At 38.2% G+C, this 25,712-nt stretch overlaps 1 protein-coding gene across 2 annotated transcripts in view; it reads right to left on the reverse strand.

The window, feature by feature from the left end:
* Positions 1-22,193, reverse strand: part of LOC148428317 (vitamin D3 receptor A) — a 49,541-nt gene extending 27,348 nt beyond the window's left edge. The window contains exons 1-2 of one of the 2 annotated variants that reach the window (XM_088407468.1): positions 22,106-22,193; positions 21,179-21,361 (exon numbers count right to left, since the gene is read on the reverse strand). The gene's annotated coding sequence lies outside the window, so the exon portion shown is untranslated. Of the gene's footprint in view, positions 1-21,178; positions 21,362-21,666; positions 21,955-22,105 lie in introns of those variants that run through there. The other variant, XM_088407469.1, reaches the window with a different exon arrangement.
* Between the last annotated feature and the right edge of the window lie 3,519 nt (positions 22,194-25,712).

Below are 25,712 nucleotides of genomic sequence, written 5' to 3' on the forward strand. Positions count from 1 at the left end.
TCACCCCTAATTTCCTGTGATCATCCTTTCACTTTTAAGCAACTGCAGATCAGGGGACAAATTGCTTAAAAAAATGGAATAGAACATTCCCAAACAGCCTCGCAGAACACATTTTTTCTCTGCTATTGATTGAAAGAAGTACCAAATGTGCAAATGTGTTGTATTAAATTTGCCGTTGTAATAATTGTCTAAGTCATTTTTTCTAAACATAACCCGATTCAATTTGTTATATGAATATTCTTGAGAATTTAAATTTATATGCAATATTATAAAGGATGCATATTCAAATTTTTGCTGTCGTCATTACTATATAATTTTTTTCTTTTGTATTTAAAACAATACTTTTGATGATCGTAATAGTGATTTTCTGGAAAAATATATTATTTTGAAAAACATTATGACAGAACCTTTTGCAAGAGAATTATTCCTTGTTTGCTATAGCTTCTTTGATATGCTATCATTTTTTTCAAGTGTAATTTCGTAGTTTTGTTTGGAATGATCAATTTTACGTTGTTTTTTTTGTTATTTTTTTCAATGCACTCTATATAAAAGAATGTGACTGTAATTGCTGCAATTATCTGGAAAACGGTGCATACTATTGAACTATATTTATCTTTTGACTGCCGGAGGGTTACATCTTAATTAAATTAAAATTCCATCCATTTGTGTGTGTTGTGTCCAAGGCCGGCCCTCCGTTGCCCTCCCTCTCCTGACAATCCAAAACACAAGTTTTGAACTTCGGACCTTGTTTTCCAAGTAGAGAATGAAAACGAACAGGCAACAGGGGAGGGAGTTGTGATACTTAAGTGAGAAGGAACGAATGTTAAGATAGAACAGAAAAAAAGAGGAGGAATCGACAAGGGAGACGGGGAGCTGGAGAAAGACCTTGGGAATAAGCAAAATAACGTAAATGGCGAGAAAGCAGCAGAGGTGGGCTCTTAAAACAAAAGCTCTTAGTACTTTATCACCAATGAAAGCATACCAGCGCATGAAATGATTGCATTTCAATCCACAATAGATATAATCGGAATTGATTCATTTGAATGAAAGTGGTGTCGATTAATCGTGTGATCAAGCAACACAGGCAAAAGAGTGCAGCGTTTGGCTGCAACTAGTCAAGGCGATGTTGAATCATTCCCAGTTTGCTGTGCAAAATGACATCAAGACCCATACGGAGTCAGCCAAGGGCTACAACCGTTGAGACTGCCCCTGAACTCTGTTCCTCAGAACACGTCCATTGAAAAATGGGAGATCCGAATGAAATGACAATATACCAGAAATGTAGTCTAATGCTCATCCCTGATCCTGATCCTTTACCTCCAGTGAAGTTCTATATTATCAGACTCCTAAAACGATTGTCATTTTTGAGAAAAAAAAAAAAAACATAAAAATACTACAAATTCCTTGAGAAATGTCAATGCAATGGTAGAAGTGATTTATTAGTTTAACTACGATAAAATGAAGTAGAGTAGCTCCCGGTAGGAATAACAATGATAAATCATGAAATTCTTGTGAAATACGTTTTTTATGGATAGGAGTTGACACACTTGACGAATGCTTGCCTAATATAAGCCAAATAAGTACTGTAGTGATAACTGTGACCACTGGATGGCAGTGTTTCCACACTTACAACACAGCTGTTACCTACAATCACGCGTAACTGAAGAATGGAAGTCAATCTTTCAACGACAGCACTCATTTTTACATAGACATAGCACTCAATATTCTGTTAGCCTTGAAAGGTTAGCGAAAAAGCTAATTATATTGTCGCTATAGAGGTTTACTTTTCAAATATCACTTGGCACTGAAAGATATAGAACAAATTGCGAGCTCATCTTGCAAAACTCACGACTAAACCGAGAAAACAGGTCAGCCGTGATTGGTACTTGAGCCATGCATTAATGTAATGACTTTACATAAAACAAGTATGTATACATATGAATGTTTTGAATGTAAAAAAGCGACAAAAAATTAATGATAGCCACTCCATATCAAAAGCAATAGCCACTAATCTATCTCACATCAAAAAAATGTCTAGCCATCCCTCTCACTCAAGCTTGTAAAATTTGCTCTCGAAAGAGCAAAACTGCTCAGTGGCTCCATTTGTGTTGACATGGAATGGGGCCGAAAGGTCAACAAGGTAAAGCACGAGGGTGACTTATTAACCTGAAAAACAGGGTTAGCAGGCCGAGAAGAAAACTACACATGTCCAGCTCAAAGCCAGAACTGATGAGAAGGGCTCAGGGAACACAACATAATGCAACAACTCTGGTAGTAAATAGATGAATAAATACATACAAAATGTTGCTGATTCTACACAAATAAACATAATTTGATATGCATAAAAACTAGCATCAAGCGATACGGCCAAAAATGAAAATCTCCCTTATCTTCAATCATTATGGTTTTAATTTATTTAAAAAAGTTAATATTTTGTCTATAATTAATTTGATACAGTATATACATTATTTGAATGTAAAATTAATACCTTTAAAAAGACATGTTTCTACATGTTGACTGAAAATGACATCACCAGTGCTCAAGGCTTGGCTAATGACCAATCAGGGCTCAAATGTTAGTCATGTGATGTTCAGAAGCTAAACCATGATTGATTGGCTGTTACCTGAGACTTCAGCAGAGGTGATGACATTTTCAGTCGACGTCAAGTGAAAAAAAGTGTTTTTGCGAGTGTTAATTGTACGAGACATATAATGTAATCATCAAATTACCTCATTCAATACCAAAGACGTAATTTTCCATTTGTGAGAGTCAACACATTCAATCCTCAATGCTTATATATTTTTCTAAAATATTTTCAAGTTTCGGCTGAAGACGTGTCTAAAAATGGCTGGTACTAAAAGTGTTCATTATAGCCAAAATATGAACAGTTTTTACTGCTAAAAATTGGGACGTAAGTGGACTTCAAATGTACTATAATTAATATGATTTATAGTACTGCCCAGGCCTAAAAGAAATCGTACTAGTTTGAGTCTTGATAAAGAAATTCAGTAATTGTCGACCCACGGTGGGTGGGTGGTCAGGTCTCACAGCGTCAAAGCGGAATGAACAAGAAAAACAAGTGACATGTTTTTTATGAATTTTCAGCGAGGGTGTGGGACACAGCGCGATGCACACGACACTCAACCAGCGCATGGCCAACAAAGGATGCAATGTCAGCTGAACCTGAGGAAATAAAAGGTTCCACTCAGCCCAACAAGAAAACAACACTTCCCACCAGGGCTATAAAAACTTGAAGAATCATGTGGCTGTTTGTACTTGCTTCACAAGCATGAATTCAAATAGATTTTAAAAACTTTCCCAATGTAAATTGTCCAAGGTTGCTACAAACATATAGGTTGCTATATTTAAAGAACGACACGGCACAGGAAATGCCATATGAAAGATTTTAGGACTCATTTTCTTCAACGGATTTTTGGTTCTCAAACTTTAAAACTGTGCAAGCACTTTTATTGACCGGGTAATCGAGAATAATGTGAAAATCCAATACATCGGGGGAGAAAAACTTGAACGTAAACTGCAAGTGTAACTCTACACGTTTGCGTCACCCACCCACCCAAAAACACAAGCCTGGACCCTTATGCTGAAACCCTTATGGCGATGTTATCCAAAACCTCAAATTGTATACTAGACAATGGTGAAAAGCAAACATGAACTCTTTACCATGAAAGATTAAAGAGTTCCAAAGCCTTACTTTTGCTTTGGAACTGGAGGGAAGCAGACCAGCGAAAGAATAGTACTGGGAGTAACACGTTACTGAAGTAGCAATTACAGGAAGAGTGATTTGTTGTTCTAAGACAGCAATGAATCACTTTGAGGAGATATATATATATATATATATATATATATATATATATATATATATATATATATATGTGCGTTTTGTTCATCACAACGCCTTACTTGACATTAACCCAGCTTTTCAATTAGTTTGGGATACATTATTGGAGAATTATGGCCCTTCAAACAACAGGCAAATATAATGTGTCAAACAATTTGCCGATTATTTTAAGTTTTTACCGTTATGTTCTCAAACTATTTACAGTACCTGGACATAAGCGGCGCTGATTTTATTATTTCAATCATCGTGTAGTCGTTTAGAGCTGTTGTTTAACCTAAAATTGTTTAAATCTTCTGATTTTATCCTCTCAGCAGTATTTATTAGTTGACTTACGGGGACTTTCATGTTAGCAGACTGATTATCGTTTGCGAATCAAAATAAGACATTGGCAAATATCTGCTATTACTTTGGAAAATGATAACTAAACCAGTAACTGAATCAGTTTTAAAGTTAGGTGACAACAACATCAATCAATCCCTCTTGTACGGTATTGCTCAATTATGGTTTCGATGATGGTTTTTCCCTATTTAACAATAAGAAATAAAGAGTATTTTTTTTTTATTAAACAGTAATTGGGAGATGAAATGACTGTGCAATACACTTTGATGCAAAACGTTTTTATCTGATTAACAGATAGATTCTAAAATAAATATAATCGATTCTAAAAATGTTTCAGGAAAGTTATTTTTTGTTTTATTTTACCCAACCTGTACTGTTGACCCCTAGTATTCGCGAGGAATGGGTACCTATAGAGATGCAATGAATGGAAAAAAAAAAGGATTGTTTATTCAATAGAATGTTTTTTTTTAATGAATCACTATTTCTTTTCCCCTCAAAAAACAAACAAACAAAAAAAAAATGCCATTGACCTAAAACAATCCCTAATGGTTGGGCCCACCCCCCAAAAAGATGTAAATCATTTAGGGCGCATTTGCATAAAGGCAGTGGATGGCAAACATGTTAGTGGTGCAACATTCTTCTACCATCTCTGTATTAAAATGCTACAGCAGTCTTCCTTTTGGCAGTAAGTAAGTGGAAGAAGCTTGCCATTCATAATAAAGCTTTACTCAAGCAAACAGCTGCAGATCATGCTAAGCCTTGACGAATGAAAAGATGTTTTTGTTGGACTTTAGCCCATAACCGTTTACACACTACACTGCACAAGTGTTCAAATCGCCCTTGTTATACAAAGCAACGAACGGGAGAAAATTTTAAAACATTTCACCATTCGGAGAGGAGCTTCATGTTTACTATTTCAGTCCACATTTTGCATTTTGGACAAAAAAATTATGAATTATGAAATACAAACTGCAAAATACATGCTTTGTGTGCTTGGTAATGAAAATTAATACTACTTAGAACGAGGGCTGGGCAATAAATGGAATTAATTTTATTACTGCAAATTCTTAAAAATAAGACACAACTGTATGTAAGATGCAACCTTAATTTTGGGGTCAAATTCTGGTGTTGTCTATGTTACCGTGGTTAAGACACACCGACACTTTGGCAATTTTGGAAAAACTATAGCAAAACAAAGGAAATCTCATCTTCCTAAATTCTTTCAATTTTATTGTGTTCATCTCTATTGGTTATATATTTGTTGCGAGTTAATTTAACTTAACTTAATTAACTTAATTAATTAACTTAAATTAACTTAATTTAAGTTAATTGCGATTTTATTTTGCCATAAATACCCAAAGTTGTCCATCATCTGTGCTCCACCAAGTTTATGATTGTGTGTATATGCCAAAAAAAGGCAATTAATAAAGGAGTCAAATGCAATACTTTTCCGTGTTCTCTAACCAGAGGACTCAGCTCTATAACTTGCCACTTTTAATTTAATCAGCCGGAGGCATTACTTTTAAATGATCCTATTCGTCTGAGTAATGTTACTGCGTGCGAACAAGGATCGACTTGGACGTTGGTTCAGTCTGCTCGCTTCTTTGATTGACAAAAATGCTGTAACAACCTCAGCAAACATGAGCTGCCCTTAGCTGCAACAGGCCCTTGCTGCTAACAGCCAAGTGACGTCCGCTCTCTAAATTATTGCATAGATTGTCAAAACATGACCAATTTCTAAATGATTGAAAACGTGAGGTCGAGCGGTGTCAAATTTAGCCCATGTCGGACTTATTTACTGCCATTCAAAATCGGAAATATTGCCAATTTGACAGATTGAAAACCATATGTTTTAGCATGCATTTTCCACGATTTTGGCATTAATATTTTCAACGGTAACTGGCGTACGAGGCGCAATAGAAATGTTTATATTGACACCTCAAAACCACTGGATGGCGCTAAACAGCTTGTGACATTTGCAAGTTTTTCAATAACAACGATAATTAGCTTAGCACTCTCATTATGACATCATAAATATTTCATTTTAAATTTCATAAATATATACAGCATAGTTACTTTTGCTATTAGCACATGTTTACAATTTTTGTACATAAAGGGGGCGTAGGTTCCTCACCCCTATAAGAATTATATATGTATGGATAGGGCTGATGCCGCTGAACCTTTTGAGGGATCGAAAGTAAATATCTATTCATATTTGACGATGCTATGACCTCAGGCCCGGCTTGTGAAAAATCCCCGGCCACCCAGGGGTTAACCACAGCATTATATTATAGAATTAGACAGAATGTTAAAAACAACATTATAAAATTCCACCAAATGTTAAAAACAAACAAAAAACATCACTTTTTCCTACCCATTACCTGGCAACCGTATATAAAAGAAAATAACAAGCTCAGTGAAAAACAACAGCGTCGAACAGAAAAAATGACTCATCTTGCTCTGTTACTCCATCATTCACTCTCTCTCGCTTGCGCTTGTCTCGTTACCAGATACAGAACATCCTGAACACAACAACACTCAACCTGACCGACGACATAATGTGCACAAACAAGCTCCGTTTTCGGTTCTGAGAACTTGCTTGGACTGACTGAAAAATAAAAAGATACAAAGGTACAAATGACGAGATAACATCCGTCAATCCATTTTCTCAACCGCTTGTCCTCACGAGGGTCACAGGCAGGTTGGTGCCTATCCCAGCTGTCTAAGGGAAGCAGGCGGAGTACACCCTGAAGTGGTTGCCAGCCAATCGCAGGGCACGTAGACGTACATGAAAAGGCAAAGACGTCATCTCGATTTTCTTCAATCATTCTTGACAGTTACGATTTTAATGGGAGAAATCAAGACAAAAACGGATTGAAATATTTGATTTACTGTAAAAAAAATTGAATAATCAAAAAATGAATCAACAATCATTTAAAATCAGATAATCAAAATAAAATAAATAACTATCCTGACTATCACTTGAAATTGAGTTTAAAAGTTGCGCAAATGCCCAACTCTTAACATGCGGTCTGACAAATTAGCAAAAATGAAAACCCTGAGCACGAAAATAGGGCCCAAAGAATTAAAAAGCAAGACAAAAATCATCTTTCACCAAACACATGATCAAAAGGTGCAGGGAAGTATGGAGCTAGAATTTGTAAACCTCTGCTGAAGCCATCACATTCACATCTGTTAAACATGAGATTTTTTTTTTTTTTTTTTTTTTGAACAAGTAGCTTGGGTAACCACATTTGAAAACAGAATTGGACTCTCAACGACAGCTTGAACTGGATAGTGACCAGTACAGCCATAAACACGTGGAATGAGGGATGGGTACAGAGTGTTATGCCTGTGTCAACTTGAGTTTCAGTCGAAGCATTCCATCACATGCATGCATTGAGTCTACTTTCTTGCAAATGTGAGCCAAATATTTCAGATTCGCTACGGTACAAATTAAGGTTGGGTAATAATAATAATCAGAATTTTTCAAAGTCATTTGTTTAAATGTTAAAAGCAATCCCAAAGATGTATTTTTACACGTCTAGGCATTCAAACTAGGTATTTATTTATTGATTTACAAGTAATAGAGTAAAGAAGGGTCGGAAAATGGCAGGCATTGAATGAGTTAAGTCGTTTGTTACAATTTTAAGCATGTCTTGTAAATTACCGGTCCACCATTCTGCCACTTGAAAAACACTGATTTCACCATTTAGCTGATTTTTAAATCTTCTAATATAAAAATTAATGGACTCAATTCAATTAATTTCACTGTCCTACTTCGAAGTGAATAAAATATTGAGAGTAAATTTTACTCTGTTTAAAATGGGACCAATTATGTAGTCTTTTTAGAGTGAAATGTTCTCTAGGAAGTCACAGTGTCGAAATGTATGGATCGTGAGGGGAATTCAGGTGAAAAGTACAGCGAAGAGCTCTACAGGTCACCTCAGATTTTCAGCTCAATTTAGGCCAAGGGTCTGCTTGAGACTTTCATTTTCTAGGATACATATCATAATTCCTCAAATATAAGACGCACCTGTGTATAAGACTTAATTTTGGAGTCAAATTCTGGTATTTTCTATGAAACTGTGTATACTGTAAGACACACCAACGCTTTGAGCAACAATGTAAAAACTACAGCAAAACTGAATAAATCTCATCCTCCAAAACCCTCCATATTTTTTGTGTTCATATCTGTAAGGTATATACGTATTTGTTACGTATTAAGTGTGTTGAGTGTTTTCCACATTGTGTAACTTTAAATGCACTCCAAGCAGTTATTTTTCTTTTTCCTCGCGTTGCAGCTCGAGTTGATTTTACTATAAATAACAAAAGTTGCGTAGCATCCGTGTTTTACTAAGTGTATGATTCTGTGTATGTGCCAAAAGACCAAACTAAACGAGTCAAACGGAAAATCTTTCTGTGTGTTTATCCGAAGCACTCGGCTGCTTACCTTGCAACTATTAATTGAATCAACTAGAGACATAACTTTTACATGATCCTGTCTGTTTTAGTGATAGTCCTGTGTGTGAACTAGGATGGACTCAGACGATGGTTCTGTCTGCTTGCTTCTTTTATTAAAAATAATGCCGTGACAACCTTGGTTACCACAAGCTACTGTTAGCTGCATCAGGCGCTTGCTGCTAACAGCCAACCGAAGTCCACCAGCTAGCTTGTCACGGTCATTACTGTAATTAAGAATAACAGCTGACATAGAAATGCACAAAGGGTGTCAAAACTCAGCTTATGTGGCTGACATATCAATGATGTTGGATAAAAAATAAATAAATAAAAATCCTTATTTTTATGTTACCGTTTGTAGGATGCACTCCTATTTTTGGGAGAAAAAAGGTACATCTTAATTTGGGAAATTACGGCATTTACTGGGTCTTTGTTATGCTTTATGATCAATATTCTCCTTTAGCGGGTTTTGGCCAAATTACAACAGAAAAACCTGATGTTTTACATGCTTCAATAAGCGCCAAATTCGAGACGCTTTCCCCAGGCCGTTAACAAAATCGGTATGTATTCACAAAATACGAACACCAACAACCACCACCATATGGTAGGAGGAGGATTAAGTATCAAATGTAACCGTATACACTTGTTGCGGCTACTGCTTGTTGCATGTCTTTCTTCTCTGTGTAAACTAACAAATCCTCAGACCCCCCCCCCCCCCCCCCCGTTTCACTGAATGCACACATAACACAAACATGCATACATTTATTCAAACATTAGTATGCGTAGCCACACACATGTGCGCAGTAAAACCGCCTGTCTGCTGAATCAAGGGGAATATCGCAGTCAGTGGATAGACAAACAATGGATGGTGGAATGTTCTGATCAACAATATGTTCTATGCTGCAACACGAGTCTAAACAAGGCATTCTGATAGATATTGCGCTTGAGGAATATGAATTTAGCACAGATTTTTATTCATCTCAGTGGATGGCCACTTTGCCAAGAGCTGACAACTGAAACTGACGCCACAGTTTCTCAGGCCATGTAAAAATGATATTTTGCACACTAGGGCTAGGCAATGACTCAAATTCACTCGATTAATTGGTCATTTGAATCGTGAATGTTTTTCAAAAGTGGGAGAATGCTGGACGAGTGGTTGACGAGACGTGTTTATGATAGTTACTAACTACTAATTCAGCGACAGCCATCTTTACCTTCCTTTACCCAAACGCTTGAAAATAAATGAATACCTAGGATTGCATGACTCCTGAAAGACACGTTAAAAAGTAGTTGAAATTGAATTAATTGTCATATTCAAGCAAGTTAGTTTTGTTCAATTAAAATCGATTCAAATCATAATCGAGCAGAATGACTGGTGAATATTGAGACTGAAAATTTGAAAATGATTCATAAGGTGCAGCCTATCCAACATTATCACCGCCATCATTATCTTAGTTAATTGAGCAGCTAACGGCCATCTGAAGACATATGAGGGAGAGCCCCTGGAGCGTACACTGTCATATGGCGGTGGGTGGTGTTGTTATCTCCTGCTGCATAGAACTTATTCACTGCAGGGGGTAATGTTCTTTGATGGATCAAACCTTTCCAGACGATGAATAAACCATGCAGGTAAACATCGACTTTGTTGTGGCCACGTGACGAATAAAATTGTAAGGTTGTTGGGTTGAAGTCGCAATAGTGTTAGTGAATTCTACAGTGAGCCTTTTCAGATGGTGGACCAGACAGAAACAGCACTGGGCCAATATTTCGCTGGGCCAGGGTTGGGCATCATTTGAATTTGGAGGATTCCTGTTTTTCTATTTGATTCCGGTCTAACGATGTTCTATCCTGTTCCTTAAGAAAAAGATAATCAAATAATTCAAATAAATCACTAGAAATAGGGGCTAACAATTTTTTTTCTGACAAATCATATGAATTTCTCTGTTCTTTATTTTCCTTTTTTTTTTTTACTGTGAACTTTACTATGATTTACTCAAAGGGCTAATTTCAAATCCAGATTTCAAACTTTTAACTTTGCATATGAGAACTTCAATACAATAGTAATACAATGCAGCAATTAAAAAAAATAAAAACGTGACAAACAAAAAGCAGCGTTTGTGCAAGGAAATGTCACCAAATTGTGTGTGTTTGCGTGACAATGTTATATTAATACGTACGAATCTAGTCTGCAGTTGCGTGTGCTATTGCTAAATAGTAGCTGGGTATAAGCATTGATGACATCATAATTGACAGATTACTCAATGAAAAAAATAATTAATCACAGCTCTGATTGGTTAGCCATTAAACCTAAACTCAACATTTTTGCCATAACTAGATCGCAATAAATTTAAATTTGTGCCGTTTCTATGCTTGGCAATTTGATACACTTTTCCAACTTTTTCAATAAATAGATTTTTTTTTTTCTGACTCACTGATAACAAAATAACTGAGAGGTTACTAGATGATCAAAATGATCAATAGTCACGGCCCTAGTTAGTTATCCATTAATTTTAAGCAGACGAAAAGCAGAGTGTACTGTTTCGTAAATGCACAAGGCATAGTGGATTAGGGTGTAAAACAGAGCGATAACATTTAAGTGTTAACGTAAAACGCTCTGGCCTTCAAAATGTGTTATCGTTTAAGGCCATAAAAGAAAGCAAAGTTCTCGCTCGAGTATGCGCATGCAAATGAAATTCAACTAGTGTGCTGTGCCAGCTGTTGAATGAAAATGTCAATCACGAAACATAACAAAAAAGCCAAGGGCACTCAAGTGACTAAAGACAGTTTCAAAGTAGAAAGTCGACTTGTATGTATGACATCTGGACGTGTAACATTAGCCATCTTTTCAATACGACACAAAAGATTCTATTTTCACCCAATTACTTTAACTTGCTGAACTGAATCACGTGTAAATAATGAAGAACGTTGATATCGCTAGAGGGGTTGGGTCAAAAACTTTCCAATGCGTACTCAGACGATTAAGCGACAGACTTTTGATACAGTTGTGCCTGTAAGCAAAGTGAATGCTTTGATCAACCGCCAGACACAATGGTGTTTTTTTTTTTTTTTTAAACAGCTGCCTGTTTGATTTGCAGCACTTTTTTTCGATTTCAAACTCAGGCTTTCATGCCGAATAATCTCAAGAGCCGTTGCGATCTAGTTGAAAACAAGAAACATTGAACACAAGAAATACGTCTTCAGCAACAAGGAAGTTATGTTTGCCGTAATTCTTTCCATTGCTGTTGGTCGTTTTATTTTATTCCCTCTCTTGCACTTTGCACTTAAGGCTGGCGATAAATCCAAAAATAATCAAGACGGGCGTCGAGATATTCGAAACAATGTAAAACTGCCAAGTCAGTGAAATTAAATTTTTATCCCTCTTGAAATTGTCTCTTGCAATTGAGCGTCGCCTTAAAATGGATGCGTGGTTGCACGACAGGCAGCCAGGCGACGCAAAGCATGAAGGCTGGGCGGAAAAACCAAAAAAAATCTTTGATTTTCTTTCATCATTCTGGACGATTACAATTTTATTGGAAAAAATTAAACCCAAACATTGATATAAAGGTTTGATTTATTTTGGGGAAAAACAATGTCAGACGTGATAAATAAATAACAGCCTAAATAAATAAATAAATAAAAGCTACCATAATATTGTGGCCAGTATGATTTTGCATACTGTAGAACTATACTACAGCCCTCAAATATGCCATTGGGCAAGATGTGCATTTTTATAAATCTGACGTATTCTTCCTTTCAATAATTACTGTAGCGGTATGAGCTAGAGGGCAGATGTGAGTTGGCTGTTAGCAGCTTACAGCAGCTCATGTTAGCCGAGGTTATTATGGCATCGTTTTCAAGAAAAGAAGCAAGCAGACAGAACCACCGTCCGAGTCCTTCCTTGTTCACACACGGGATCATAACTAAAACTGAGGGGATCATGTAAAATGTATGATGTCGCCATCTGATTTAATCAAAGTGCATCAGCACGCTCTGGTTAGAGAACATGGCATTTAACGTGTTTATTAATTGCGGCCTTTAGAAACACAGACACAGACTTTGGGTATTTATGTTAAAATGAACCCGAGCTATGTCAGGAGGAAAAAGAAAAATAACAAGTGCATTCAACGTTACATTGGCGAGGCGTTCATTACCTCTCACAAAGTGGGAAATCTCAAATATAAAAACAAATACATAACTTACGGAAAACGTGAAGGCTTAAGGCATTTTTACATTGTTTCCAAAGTGTTGGTGCATATTATACATGGTAAGCGAGAAAAAAACTGAATTTGGCCCCGGAATTAAAGGTGCCCCCTATATTTGAGGAGTTACGGTAATTTATGTATTCAGAATCATTTATATCTGCAGCAAAACAAAATCTAACACTCAGTCGTTACTCCCGGCCCAAGCAAATAATAATTAAGTCAACACATGGAGACAGGCAGAGGATGTGTTTCAAATACCCTGCGTTGCAAATTACACACATGCAGATGAGTGATCAGCCATCGCCAATCCCTTGTGGGTGGCTAATTGCCTCAGGAAGCGACGGCTGTTTCTCATGCGGGAGGCCTGCTGCGTTAGGACCAATCGCCTCGGTGGGCTCGTCTCGCTCTCTCACTGTGCTACAGTAGCATCAGGAAAAAGAAAATGAGGAATGGAATGGAGGGCGGGGGCACTGGTGCTCAGGAAGGAGGCTTTACTGCTCGGTGAAAACCCTTACGCGGGGCCTCAACACACTAACACAAAGACTACAAGAAGAGAGAAAGACTCAATCTCACTTGAGTGTTTTTGTTTTGCTCTTGTAGGTTTGGCAGCCCCTCACAATATCCAGATATGTACGCTATATCCTCAGATGACCACAAAAGGAGAAGCAGCGTTCACAAGCGCAGAGCTTAAGAAACATCATTGACTTACTTACTGTCTGACTGACTTCATAATGATGGTGTGTCAATCAAGATGACTCCACCCAAAATTTGGGCGCGCTAACACCCAACGTGCACTGAAAGCAGTTACAGGAAAACACACACACACACACACACTTGTATGCGTATGTATGAGTGACATAATCTATTTTTCCTTTTTAAGGGCTACTTAAACTGCATAGATGTCACTAAAAGAAGATATTGCCAAAATAAACCACTGCTTCACAAGCAATATAAATGGTGGTGTAGATATTTTTGTAAACAAAAAATAAAGACAATTTCTATACATTTTTGCGTCCTTAATACAGTGCCAGTATAGAATTGAGAATGCAATCTGCAAATCCAATCCTAAAATTCAGATGACTCGGATTCGATTCCAAAAATGGTCACAATTTTTACAAATTTTAAAGCAACATCACAGGAGGGATCAATGTGGTACGGCGCTAACATTTTCAGTTGGTTTGGTCATTGTTTTTCACAAGCTAAAGGCATGTCTGCAAATATCTTATTTTGAGGAAACACAAAAAGATAATCAGCCTATTTTCACGAAGAACGACGTCAATCAGAGTAATTATTGGAGGATTTGGAGAATTTTTGTGAAATAAAGGCTTGAAACCATTACTTGGATAAGAAAATCGCTGTCTAATAATTTGAGAATCCATTATACGATGAATTTTGACAGCTCTGGAAAGCTATGCCTGTTTTCTTTGGACAAAACCCCATTTTACGCACAGAAAATAATACGAAAAAATCTGTGGACAACTGAACAAGACAGGATTAGATATTAAACGTGATTTTGTTTACGAAATCCAACATCTGGTCACACCGGAGCAACAGCGCTTTATGGCAGCGCTGCATATCCTGTTGAGCATGCTAAAGAGGTTTTTTGTGGTGAGCGCATTCTTGGCCCGGTGGGAACCGAGCCACCAACTGGAGCTCTTCCGTTGAAGCTACTTTGGATTGTATGCATGCTCTTTGGCATTGTTGGCCGCCGCAAGTCTGTCAGAAGTTAAAGCTGGAGATTCTAGAAAGCCTTCACGCATGGCAGCTTGCGTACTTAAATGGTTAGGTGAGCCGCTATTTCGGTTGATCTCGCCAAGCCCCTTACGGCGCTTGAAAGGAGACCTAATCCCGGCGGCCGCAACGCCAGAAACTCACATACATTGATGCCGTTACCACACAACTGCCTTCCATAAGGAATCCATTAGACACTCTTCATAGAGGATTTAGCAGTCACATCACATGTGAATGCAATAAAGCAGAATAATATCTGCTCTTTTATTTCCTTATTGCTGATTTATTATTCTCAATACAGCGGCCCCTGGAAGGCTTTATATATAAACTACTAGTGCGCACAAATATGCATGGGTTACTTATGAGCAATTTCCTAACATTCTGTTAGAGTAATGACAAGGGCAAGGGAATATAAAAGAAACAGAAAGTCAATCATTTCATCTAAGGATGGTCTTTGATATTTAGGCCGAGATTAAAATTGTTCCATATAATATGCACCGAGTTGCCAACCTATACTTGAATAAATTTACATCCTGAACAATTTATCTGAGTTATAAGATTTTTCTCAATGCTGTTAGGAGCATTACAGCAGAACTGTGCTAAATACTCTAAAATCTTAAATAGAAAAAGAACACCCACACATGAGGACTGACCGAGTAATGCTTTTGAAAAAAAATGAAACCACAATGCACTTAATGATTTTTAAAGAATTCATGATTAGGTCTGTTTCACTTTCGTTATCTGTGTTTAAATTCTTTGTCTAAACTCTGAAAATATGGATGATTTCTTATTAAACTGGGTCTCAAGGTGATTAAGCGATGATCAAAAACGGGTATCGATTAATTTGATCATTTATTAGATTTTGATAAATGGATGTATACTTTTTTGTATATTTTTTTATCCATTTTTATATATTTTTTTTTTGATCAGTAAGCAAATATAGTAATCAGATATCCTTTTATAAATTATACACAAGAATTAACCAACTATATGTTTTTCTATTTGTAGGTCGTCAGTTCTACAAATAGCTGCCAGTGTGTGTAATGGTTGTGGTTTATTTGCAACCACAGTTTTTACAGTCGTCTGTCATTTATAGTCTGCCCACTTCCTCTTTTACCTTCACTCTGGACTTGATCATTGCTCTCGTGTTTCCGCTGGTTTTTAATCTGATCAAGAAGCCACAACCAAGAAACCAAAAAAGATTTCCTTTAGTTAACTCATTCACTGCCATCCATTTTAGTGCCTTTTGGGATTTTCAATACAATAAATATACACCAATTTTTTCTGCCTTTTCCGTTCGTTTTGAGAAGATGCTTTTGTCACATTTGTTGGACTACCTAGTCTTATGGTGGTCAAACTGAACTTTCACCCGTACAATAGCTGACCGAATACTCGGTGCGGATGAAGAAAATGCACGACAGCACATTTTTTGTTGATTTCGCTTAACAGCCTTTGGACTTCATGCGCGACTTGCAAAACAGCGAGTTTTTGGAAGCAGCTTCTAAGTCCTCGATCAGGACTCAAAATGGATTGTGACAAGAAAAAGAGGACGTCTACAACTGAGTAGCAAAAACTAGAACGTGTTCGTGGCGTACCTGACATACTGTAGTGAGTAGCTAAACAATTTACCATGTAAAAGGACTCTGCAGCATGGCTAAAACATAAAATCTTTTTAGTTCAACTTAATATTTTCTCAACAATTCAAATTACCGTATTTTCCGCACTAAAAGGCGCACCCGAAAGCCTTAATTTTGTTAAAAAGCTGACGGTACGCCTTATAATCAGGTGCGCCTTATATATGGATCAATATTGGGATTGGGATTCGTAGATGGGGTTAAGTAAGTAAAGTAAGATTTACCTGTTTCTTTTGTGTGTTTACACTTGAACAAGGTTGCTCATAATGACTGAATTATTATGCTATTGAGAGTTTCAAGTTATTATTTCAGTTATTATTGTTATTACTTTGAGTATTCCTATATTGTGGTTGAAAAAGTTTTAAAATATGTCATTAATTGAGGGTGTGCCTTAAAATCTGGTGCGCCTTATATATGGAAAAGTTTTAAAATATGTCATTAATTGAGGGTGCACCTTATAATCTGGTGCGCCTTATAGTGCAGAAAATACAGTACTGTCATATACAAACAAATTTTTCCACTTGCTGTCGACTGAAAATGACATTTCCTGTGCTCAAGGCTCAGTTAGCGACCAATCATTGCTCACCTGTTGGTCATGTGATGTTTATATGCTGAACAGTGATTGATTAGTTGTTAGCTGAGCCTTCTGCGTATGTGATGTCGTTTTTCGTCGACAGCAAATGAAAAATGTGTTTTTAAAAGTATTAATTGTATGTGAAAAAATGTCTTGTTATCAAATTAACTCAATCACAAAGCCAGGAGTGTCTAAAACTGACTGGTACTAAAATTTGACATTGTTGCTGCTGAAAATGAATAAATTGGTTACCCGCCCTTCAAATGCCACAATGAAGTTGTTAGCACCTATAAACGTGTTTTGTAAAGCAGCCATCCAACATCCTACCATTTTTGCGAAACCTTTTCACGATTTAGCTAATTTTCTGATTTTCGATTCTTAATGATTTCACTTTATTGCCCAGATTTGTGATGTAGAATTTCACTTGAAAGGTTCCACTGTTGCTCCAATACTGCGACCGCAAAAAAAATCCGTTTAGACATTCTTTTTTTCCAAGAATACGTGTTAGTCAACAATGCTTTGCTTACTGTAATTAAATGCCGCACTGTCTCAATTTTTTTAGAGCGGCATTTGAAACTCCACGAAGCTCAAATCTCTTGAGCAACACCAATCTTTTCCATTCAACTAAACTCAGCACGGGTCAGGCTGGTGTTCAGAGCCAGTTCAGTTCTGGTTCAATAGTGAACTCACCGTGAACCAATTTGGCTTTCCATGCTCTGCGGAGCGCCAACAAACTAACACGATGTCATTGTGTAAGTGGTGAAACTAATTATCATACAAATGCGCCCAAATGTGCAAGCGCGTCCGTGTTCGAACCGGCACTAACGACAGCTTACGACCGCAGGCAAGACGTTTCTTCCTATCGGCATGCATTTGAAAATTATTTGGGTGAAATTGTGATAAAAAAAAAAAAAAACACATAAGGCAAACCTTTGAACTAATGCATTATTCATTATTGGTTGGAATAATTGTTTGTTTAAGGAGTGCAATCAAAGCTATCGTGAACCTCTGCCTCGTTTATTTCTCTATTTTTTTTCCATCTGACCGCATTATACAAAACTGTGAGCTAGTCATCTCGTTCCTCAGCAAAATTTGAGCCCGCAAGAATGAAGTGGGTGGGAAAACACAGCTAATGACCGAATAAAAGTACACGTCACGTAAAAACTTAATTCAGCTTAATTAACTTGATTAAACACAAAAGATAATCAGTCTGCCTTCATGAAAGAATACAAATCATCCAACATTTTTTTTAATTAATAGATTTAATGAATACTCAATTATTAAAATAGTTGTAAATTAATTGAATAGTCAATTACTCAATTAGTTTTGACCTCTAATATAATCTATGGTTAGTAATGTAATAAATGCATCACATTGCAAGGGGAAATGAACAATTGCAGACTGGTAATAGACTCTGCCCCCTTTCCTTATTTTCTGACTGCTGATGACTATTGGAAATCAACTTAAGCTTCTCCAGTAGGCACTGAAAGGTGTCTCGAGGGAACGCCCGTATCTGTGGTAACATATGTGTGGGAAAGAGCTTTAACAAAGAATCGCCGCAGTGAGGCAACGGCCCATCCGGCAAAACTTCGGCATTCCTATCAGACTTTTTTTTTTTTCCAAACCGTGCCAGTTTTTGGGGGCGTCTCTGTAATGCGCTACAGAACGGTAATAGTGATGTCGAAGAGTAAAACTGTGATGACAAGCAGAAAATGAAAGTAGCTTAGCAACAAGAATTACCCGTCTCTGGCTTGTCTGTACAGCCACAGCGAAACGTAATTGAACAATAATGATAAAAGACAAATGGAATGTAGAACATGATGAACTTCTTTGTGAGTTGCATGACGGTGAAGAATGTGAAGACGTGATCTGTCGGAAAAGCCGCTTAACAAAACGTTGTTAGTGGTTAACATCTTTTTACGACTGGATGAGAGGGAAGTGTACCTTTAAAATGACCTGTCCACATCGTAAAATGTGTTAACGCTGACTGATATTGGAATGTACAAATTGAATTTTTCAGTATTGCATCTGAGAAGAAGTTGTGCGCAATTGTGGTCAAGACTGGAGGTTCCAGTTAGTTAAGGATGTTCGTTTAAGGACGCAAAAGAAGAGCGCTGGTTCGACTTGTCATGCCTTAGCGCTATTATATCTTCCAATGACATTTAGAAGACTGCAGACTTGCGCCAAGGCCAAACAATCCGAATTTGGATTGCCACCAAACTGCAATACCCCATTCACTGTCTGACTTTTGTCATTGAGATTCATGCATTATTCACAGAAAGGAGAGAATGCGTCCGAAAATGAAAAGCCACAACAGAAAAAGGACTACAGAGTAAACTGAAGATGTCTTTTTTTTTTGTTTTTTTGCCATTTTCAGTGGCCAGAAATTTGTTGCATCCCCATCAACAATTCCTCAAGTATTTTGGGGGTCTCTTACTTTTATTAATATCTTCTCTCTTTATTATTTTTCATATATTTTTATAAGACGCATGCAGGCGATGACAAACTGATGTTTTGCAATAAATATTGCAGGATTTTTAATGATATAAGTCAGGGATGTCCAAACTATGGCCAGGGGGGGCATTTGTGGACAGCCGTTCCTTTTAAAGCGGCATATGCTAAAAATGACATTTACTACTACTAATTTTTTATTATCATACAGTGGCGTTACTAAATATTAAAGCATAAAATGAGCTATTTAAACCAATCACCATTTCGATTTGTAACACTATTGTGAATAATAATTCTTTTTTTGTTTTTTTTAAACACATAATCTTGGTTTACTCCCCTTTCTCCTGTGTGATAAGATCCAAACTATGATGACATGGCCGATTCCCTCATATCTGCTTAAAAAATGTGTGAGCTTGCGATAGAATGTTCTGATTTTGTTTCTTCTTGTTGAAAAGTGATTCAACTGGTTCTCAGCGCACAGGCAGATTTTTTTTCTAGTAGGTTACAGAGTCATTGACCACCCCAAAATCTTGTTATATCCATAACTATTTCCCTTACATAAAGCTGTGCATTTAGCAGTTTAAAATATATAAACAATATACAATTGCTTGATGAGCTGATTTTGTGGTGCTCTTTAAAGCAAATTTATTTCAAAGTGGTGGCCCTTGCACCTTATGATTTCTCCATAAGTGGCCCTTGGAGGAAAATGTTTGTTACAACACTGAAGTAAATGCTGGGAGGGGAATTTTTTGACCCGTTTTAAACATTGCGAAATTGTTTCTAATTAAAAAAAAAAAAAACTATACTTTAATGCCCCAAATATCCGAGCACCTGTGGGTAGGACGCACCCTTCATTTTGGGGTCAAATTCTGGTATTTTTCTAAGTTACCATGTGTAACCCACACTTTGACAACAATGTAAAAACTATAGCAAAACAGAATAAATCTCATCTCCCTAAACGCTTCATATTTTCTTGTATTCATATCCGTAAGTTATATATTTATTATGGGTCAAGTGTTTTTCAGATTTCCCACATTGTGAGCGGTCAGCGAAGGCAGCGCCAGTGACTGCAGCTCAAAGCATTTGTTTGTAGTCTCCTCGCGACGCAGTTCATTTTGCCAAAAATACCTGAAGTTGTGCAGCATCCCTGTTCCATCAAGTTTATGATTGTGTATACACTATATGCCAAAAGACTGAAATTAATAAACGAGTCAAATTGAACATATTTTTGTGTTCTCTAACCGGAGCTTGCCACTCTTAATTGAATGAGCTGGAGACATCATTACATTTACATGAGCCTTTCTGTTTTACTAATATTCTTGTGTGTTAACAAGGATAGACTCGGACGGTGGTTCAGTCTGCCCGCTTCTTTTATTGAAAATAATGCCATAACAACAATACTTTTGGCCTTCATTTTTTTTAAAGTGTGTCTCATATTAGGGGAATTACAGTAAGTATCCCGACCACGACAGTTTGAAGTGAGGAGAATCAAATGAATCTACAATGCGAATATTCAAGCTACTGGGCGCGTGTCTGCGCGTAATGTGCCTGCTGTCTAGCAGCCTCTTCCAATGACAGCAACACCTTTTTATTTTCTTCACACGTTCGAGTCACAATCGCAGCCAGGCAAGCTGGTTGTGACTGGTAGCGGTTTCTCATTTGCAGAGACTAGCGCTTCACGCACACACACGCAAGTGTGGAATGTGGAGGGAAGCGACACAACAATAAAAGCAGGCACACACAAAACACAAAACAGGCCGAGCGTGTGCTGGAAATAGTGCGAGTTTGTATCTGCAATGCGAAATACCACGCGGGATTCGGAAACAAAGAAAGGAGGGAGGCTGCGTGATGCTGATCGGACCATGTGCGCCAAAGCAGCGTGCACTAGAAAGCAGGCATGTGCGTGTGCGCGCGAGATTTCGCTTACCTGATGTAGCATATCAACGTTCACTCTGTGCAATGGGAGCAGAGGGTGGAGGAGGAGGAGGAGAAAGAGGAGGAGGTGGGGGCCCAAAAAAATGTTGTGGCGGCCAAATTTTCCGAGCCAGTTGAAAGCGATGGCTTAAGGAATTCTCCCCGGTGAAAAACTTTTCCTCGGTATAAAACCAAACTGTCAACAGAGAAGAAAAGGGGGAGTGAATCAGGCAGAGTAACGGTCAGTCAACAACGGGGAGGGGGAGGAGAGGAGGGGGGGGGGAGTGGAGTGGAGGGTGGGCAGTCACGTTAGCCCCGATGACGCCCCTTTGATCCCCAGATTCCAACATGCATGCAAAACGTCATTTAAAACATAAACTACCCGCACGCGCGCAAGCATCGCGAGACATCCAAAGGAAAAGAAGTTGCACATGACGCAACACTTCACCCTTGGCATAACACCGCGCGGCGTAGTGTCCCAACTCAAAAATAGGTTCGTACCGTTCAGGAGAAGGCGTCCCTCGAACCACGACGCTTTTTTTTTTCCTGAGTGTTCGGTGTTACGCACGCGCGCGCACGACCTACGCGCGTCCACCGGGTTCGCGCGCAACCGCGGGGCTAGCAATAACAAACGGTGCCGTCCACTCTAATGTCACGTCTCAATCAAGGGAAATTAAAGGAAAATGGCCACCCGGCAATGTCATTAAATCCTGGCTGACTGCGCGCATTGTCCACTCGGCGGCGGCGTGTCAAAAAGACGGCAGCCCGCTAAAGCGAGCGGTAACAACAGCTAGCACACTTTTGCCTGGCCCGAAAGCTACTTCTAAACACGACCGAAAGAGAAAAGAACCGAACGCCAAAACGGTTTCGCTGCTAAAAGACATCTCGTGACGTTTCGAACGACGCTTAAAAGTGTAAAAAAATAAATAAATAAACTTACATTTGTCCTTACGGAGCGGAACATGAGTCCAGTTTTGGGGGGTAAGTATCATCAATGTAGCTGGACAAGCGCTTCTCCAGTGTCCCGCCCCCTTTGTAGAGCCACACGACATATCTATACATATCTATAATCCCCCAGCGCCCAATCACGGCCCTTCTCTCGACAACCACCCTTCTCCCATTGGACGAGAGAGCGCTCAATCTACTTTGTGTCGCCAGCTGTCTCCCAACCATATAGGGGTGTGTCGTGACGTCACACACAGCCTGTGCTGGGTAAACAATCTGAGACAAAGAGGACCTCAAAACATATTTGAATGACAGCAACGCCAGCCTGAATATTGATGTATCGGAACATACATATATATTTTTTACAGTATACAAAAAATAGCGTCACTGTGTACATATGATTGTTGCATCTGATTTTTTTTTTAACAGTATCTGTTGAATGTATTTTAAAGCAGCATTGCCCGAATCAATTATTTATGATTTACCTATACATAATGCATGAAATTTCCAGCATGCCCTCTCCAGCTTGGCAAACGCTGGAAACTGAGAGCAAGTTGTAGCAGCCTATACATACACCCCCCAAGAGTGTACATACGCTACAACTCTTCCCATTGCAGGACCTCAAGCAACCCTAAATTAAATGTCAACAACATATATATTTATACATATAAATATATTTTTTTTTTTTTTTTGGGGGGGGGGGGGTTATGGTGAAGACGATTAACTATTTGGGCATTGGTGGGGATCAGCTGAAAAGTGTAACTTGGTATCAATTCGAATCAGTCAAAAAAAGTGATATCAACTTGAATCAGGCAAAAAAAAAAAAGAATATATTCAAAGATAATGCTTTAACTGTGGAGATGAATTTAAATTTCATAAAATCCATATTAAGAAATGTAAAACTCTACTTTCTGAACTCTGCTATCTTTACAGGATTCAAGCGTTTTATTGTCATTTGCATAGTAATACTACACAATGAAATTCTTATTCTGTTCACTTCACCAAGCAGACTACATTCCACAAATTTGCACATCATTAATTTTTATAAAAGATCTTGTTCAATTTATAAATAATTTTTATCAATTTAACACAGTACTATATTTTTAAAACTCCTTCAGAGTACAGACATCGATTGAAATCTTTTCAGTTCCATTCCTCAGTTGACACCTTGAACAGATGGATCGTCCCCTGGCGGTTAGCAAAAAAAAAAAAAAAAAAAACCTGCAAATAAGCCGCACTGTACTATAAGCTGCAGAGCTCAGATCATGAGAAAAAAGATGCGAAAAATATGCAATTTTTATACTTTGCAGTTACCCCTCCTCAAGTAGGCGTTGCAGATTTGCAACAGAAAAATGAGAATCCCCTCACTTTTCCACGTTGTTATTTTACTCAAAAGTAAAAACAAACAAACTGAAACTTCATTTGAGCCTGAGAGAAATAATCCCGCTTTTAAAAAGTAAAACTCAACCACACATTTTCATATCTAAAAAATGACCACCTGTTTTATTTTGGCCCCCTTTTTCTTTTTTCCACGGCTACATTGGTATATGCAGTAAACGCGTGTAAAGCCCGTACGGGCTATACGAAAGCGCGCTAATGCTTTTAACATCCGCACTATACATTTGCAGCGTAAAGTCTTGGATTGCGTGATGTGTCTTTGCAGCCTGCAGCCTGTGTGTGCATGTGTTGGAATCTAGGCCATCCCTTGTGGCTTTGTGTCTGAGAGGCGGATCAGTCTATATGAGGGGCAGCCAGGCATATGGGCGGGTTCCTGCGGGGCGCATGCGCGCACACACGCACGCACTGGCCGGCAAACTTCTCATCCCGAGCTTCACATGTGGTTTCCACGGTGTAAATAAACTTCGATATAACAGGAAAAGTAGTGACCCTGGCCTAAAAGTGAGCTCAAACAGCTCGTGTGACAAACTCTTTATCACCGTGTTCTGGCTCTCTCCATCCACTTCAAGACCCCCCCCCCGCTCGCTATTGCACAAACAAACACTCACACACACGTTCTCTCCTTGAGTCTTGGAAACAGCTGGAAAAGCAAATAGTCAGGCCAAGCTTTGGCCCACTTGCTCTCACACATGACTGGACCATTACTTGGATGAATGCGGCCCTCACACTGATTTCCTCGGCCGCAGTGGAAACGCGCGAGCGGTGCAGCGGCGCACATCTAAAGGATCGCCCGGTCCGGGCCACACACGGGGATCACACGGTCGCGTCCGACAACCGTTCGCCTGGATTGTGTCTCGTCTTTCTCGGCGCCGTCATCAACAACTTAACACCTCTCCACGAACCGAAGCCGCTCGGAATTCGCCGCAGCTTTGTTGGATTGTGTCCAATGAGGCGTGAGGGAATAGGATAGCTGTGCAGAAATGGGTCAGTAAGTCAGTTAATAGTAGCGACTCGGTGGAATGAAAATATTTGTCCGAAAAAAAATACAACGAAATTTATCATCCCGGCGCAAATAAAAGCATTTAATTTACTCAAAAGTTGAGTACTGAGTCCAAAAATGTGTAATGGCCATTTCCCGCCAAGGTAAGAACACGCATAGTACGTACGTACGCTAGCAGCAATCGCTAAGCTGCGTGGTGGGTGAGGTGGTGGAAAAATACGAACTTAATATGAGGACGAAAAACAAGAAAGAAGAATGTATACAAAGTGATAAACAAAAACTCAAGAAATAAAGTAACTACCAAAACACTTCAGTGACCGCTTGAGGAACACAGGAATCCCGTAAAACAGCATCAACAATGACCCTTCAACAAAGACCCGACAAGCACTGCAATTAAACAGTGTAACCAAATACACTCAAAACTAAAGAGACAACACGGAGCACCTGGACAAGATACAATCGGAACACACAACACAAGGGAAGCAGATTAACGCGGACACGTGGACGCAATTACACTGATGAGACACTGACTTGAGGAAAACAAAAACATGAACTTATACACATGAAGAAAACCCCACAAATCGAAAGGACAATTTAAAAGCCAACAAAAGTCCACAGAAAGGAACAGAAAACTGCAATAACAACCCACAGAACACAAATACCAACCGAAAGCAATTAACCATAGAACACATCGCTGGCAGCGATAAACCATTTAGAGTACATTATACTGGACACTTAAAAACGTAAAATTACGCCTTTGGGATTGAATGAGTGAATTTGCAAATTAAATTATTTTTCACGTGCAATTAATACTTGTAAAAACATTTTTTTTCCTCTCCCTGTCGGCTCAAGTAACAATCAATCATTTGCGGTTCAGTTTATGACTGTCACATGATCAAAAGGTGAGCCATGATTGGTCCTTACTCTGAGCACAGCTGATGTTATTTTCAGTCAAGAAAAAGTATACAAATGTGTTTTTAAAAGTATTAAACGTAATGAAAATTAATTTAGATATCAAATTAACTATAGACAAAACATTAAAAATGCAAAATATACTCTCCCTTTTAAGCAAGTTATGCACAAGATTTGAATGTTAAATTTAGATTCAAACTGATTTAAATCAGTATTCACCATTTTTTTAAATGGAGGAAATTCTATTCCTAAGTGAGCTGGGCCAACAAAATATATGTATTGATAAATATAA

The sequence above is a fragment of the Hippichthys cyanospilos genome, chromosome 2, assembly GCF_059441005.1.
Source record: "Hippichthys cyanospilos isolate Australia breed blue-spotted pipefish chromosome 2, RoL_Hcya_1.0, whole genome shotgun sequence".
NCBI classification, from domain to species: domain Eukaryota; kingdom Metazoa; phylum Chordata; class Actinopteri; order Syngnathiformes; family Syngnathidae; genus Hippichthys; species Hippichthys cyanospilos.